This window comes from Malaclemys terrapin, chromosome 15 (assembly GCF_027887155.1).
Source record: "Malaclemys terrapin pileata isolate rMalTer1 chromosome 15, rMalTer1.hap1, whole genome shotgun sequence".
NCBI lineage: Eukaryota > Metazoa > Chordata > Testudines > Emydidae > Malaclemys > Malaclemys terrapin.
Window position 1 is genome coordinate 14,645,532 of NC_071519.1, and position 2,500 is coordinate 14,648,031.

General features: G+C 74.8%; 1 protein-coding gene and 1 non-coding gene across 2 annotated transcripts in view; one reads left to right on the top strand and one right to left on the bottom strand.

Annotated features, from left to right (window-relative positions):
• LOC128823372 (protein Wnt-9b-like) overlaps nucleotides 1-2,500 on the top strand; it is a 55,218-nt gene that overhangs the window by 30,800 nt on the left and 21,918 nt on the right. The window lies entirely within an intron of this gene.
• On the bottom strand, nucleotides 1,216-1,334 carry LOC128823776 (5S ribosomal RNA). Its single transcript, XR_008442012.1, has one exon. It is a non-coding gene; the product is annotated as a 5S ribosomal RNA (ribosomal RNA).

Here is a 2,500-nt window from a genome sequence, read left to right on the forward strand (position 1 = left end):
GTCGTCCACAGGAGGGCAGCTCTCAGGCCGTCCGGCTGCGGCTGACTCTGGGGCGGTGCCCGGTCCCGGCAGCGAGGGGCGGGGGGGGGGCGCGGAGCGACACGGAGCTAACCGGCCCCCGGGGCCGGGGGCGCCTCCCGCGACTTTGGGGGCCGCGGGTCGTCAGTGGCGTGCAGGCCGGGCCTCTCCCGGGGGATTCGGGGGGGGGGGGGGGCGGTCCTGCGGGCCGGGCGCAGGGGGCTCGAGCGAGCCCGGGCCGGTCCGCCCCGGGGCCGGGGTCTCCGCCTGCGGCTCGGGGGGGCGCGGGTCGTCGGGGGAGGAAGCCCGGGGGAGCTGCACGCCGGCCTGCCAGGCCAGGCCAGGCCTGGCCTGGGTGGCCGCGGGGGGATTCGGGGCGGTCCCGCGAGCCGGCGGCCGGGCGCAGGGGGTCCGAGCGCGTCCGAGCGAGTCCGTCCCGGCCCCGGGGTCTCCCCCTGCGGCTCTGGGGGGCCGTGGGTCCCCGCTGGCGGAAGCCGCTGGGCGCTGGACACCCGCCGTCCGTCCCGCCTGGCCAGGCCTGGCCTGGGTGGCCGCGGGGCGGGGGATTCGGGGCGGTCCCGCGAGCCGGCGGCCGGGCGCAGGGGGTCCGAGCGCGTCCGAGCGAGTCCGTCCCGGCCCCGGGGTGTCCCCCTGCGGCTCTGGGGGCCGTGGGTCCCCGCTGGAGGAAGCCGCTGGGCGCTGGACACCCGCCGTCCGTCCCGCCTGGCCAGGCCTGGCCTGGGTGGCCGCGGGGGGATTCGGGGCGGTCCCGCGAGCCGGCGCCCGGGCGCAGGGGGTCCGAGCGAGTCCGTCCCGGGCCCGGGGCCTCCCCCTGCGGCTTTGGGGGCCGTGGGTCCCCGCTGGCGGAAGCCGCTGGGCGCTGGACACCCGCCGTCCGTCCCGCCTGGCCAGGCCTGGCCTGGGTGGCCGCGGGGCGGGGGGATTCGGGGCGGTCCTGCGGGCCGGCGGCCGGGAGGGTCCGGGCCAGTCCGCCCCATGCCCGGGGTCTCCCCCAGCGGCTTCGGTGGGTCCTCCGCGGAGGAAGCCGGGTGGGGAGCCGGACCCCAGGCGCCCAGACCCGTGACCTGCGGCCGCGACCTCCGACTCGGCAGGAGCGACGAGGGGCTTTCCGGCCCGTCCCCCCCCTCTCCTTCCTCCCCAGAAAAGGAGAGAGAGCTGGCTCGGACCGGGAAAAGCTGCCTACGGCACCTGGGATTCCCAGGCGGTCACCCATCCAAGTACTAGCCAGGCCCGGGACGGTTTACCTTCCGAGATCGGACGGGATCGGGGGCGTTCGGTCCGGTATGGCCGTAGGCACCCGGCCCCCGCGCCTCCTCGCCCGCTTTCCCCTGCCGACGCCCGGGCCTGCCGCACGGTGAGCCCCGGTCGGACTGCCCCCCTGCGGCAGGGCCCCCGTCTCTCGCGGGCCCGGTCCTTTTTTCCTTCTCGAGCTCCGGGGCCCGGGCTGGCCGCCAGAGCCCCTCCGCCCGCCCGCCCTCCCCGGCGTCGGGGAAAATATTGTCCCGGACATCCAGTGCGCCCTGATCCTGTCAGCCGGGGGGGGGGGTGGGTGGGTGGAGGGGGGGCAGTCCCTCGCTGCGGCCGGGGAGGGTGAGCCCAGGGCGGCTTGCCTGCCGTCCGAGTCCCCTCTCGGCCACCAGGTCAACCCCGAGCCGAAAGGGCTGAAAAATTTTCAGAGTCCCCTCCCGGGCACCAGGTCAACCCGTGGAATCGAACGGGTTCGCCTGCTGGCCGGTTCGCTTCCCGGCCACCAGGTCAACCCGTAGGTTTGAACGGGCACGCCCGGTGGCCGCTTTCCCGTCCGGTCACCAGGTCAACCCGGATCTCCCTCCTTCCCTGGGCGCCCCCTCCTCGGAGGCGTCAGGTTCCATTTTCTTTTTCCCCCCAGACTTCCAGGGGCCCGATCCAGTCGGCCGGGAGGCAGTCCCTCGCTGCGGCCGGGGTGGGTGAGGCCAGGGCGGCTTGCCTGCCGTCCGAGTCCCCTCTCGGCCACCAGGTCAACCCCGAGCCGAAAGGGCTGAACATTTTTCAGAGTCCCCTCCCGGGCACCAGGTCAACCCGTGGAATCGAACGGGTTCACCTGCTGGCCGGTTCGCTTCCCGGCCACCAGGTCAACCCGTAGGTTGCCGACGGGGCTAGCCAGTGGCCGGTTTGCTTTCCGGCCGCCAGGTCAACCCCTAGGTTTGAACGGGCACGCCCGGTGGCCGCTTTCCCGTCCGGTCACCAGGTCGACCCGGATCTCCCTCCTTCCCTGGGCGCCCCCTCCTCGGAGGCGTCAGGTTCCATTCTTTTTTCCAGACTTCCAGGGGCCCGATCCAGTCGGCCGGGAGGCAGTCCCTCGCTGCGGCCGGGGAGGGTGAGCCCAGGGCGGCCTGGTCCATGTCTCTAGTGGGCCCGATCCTTTTTTGGGGTGTTTTTTTTTTTTTTTCCGAGCTCCGGGGCCCGGCCCGCCCGGGCAGCC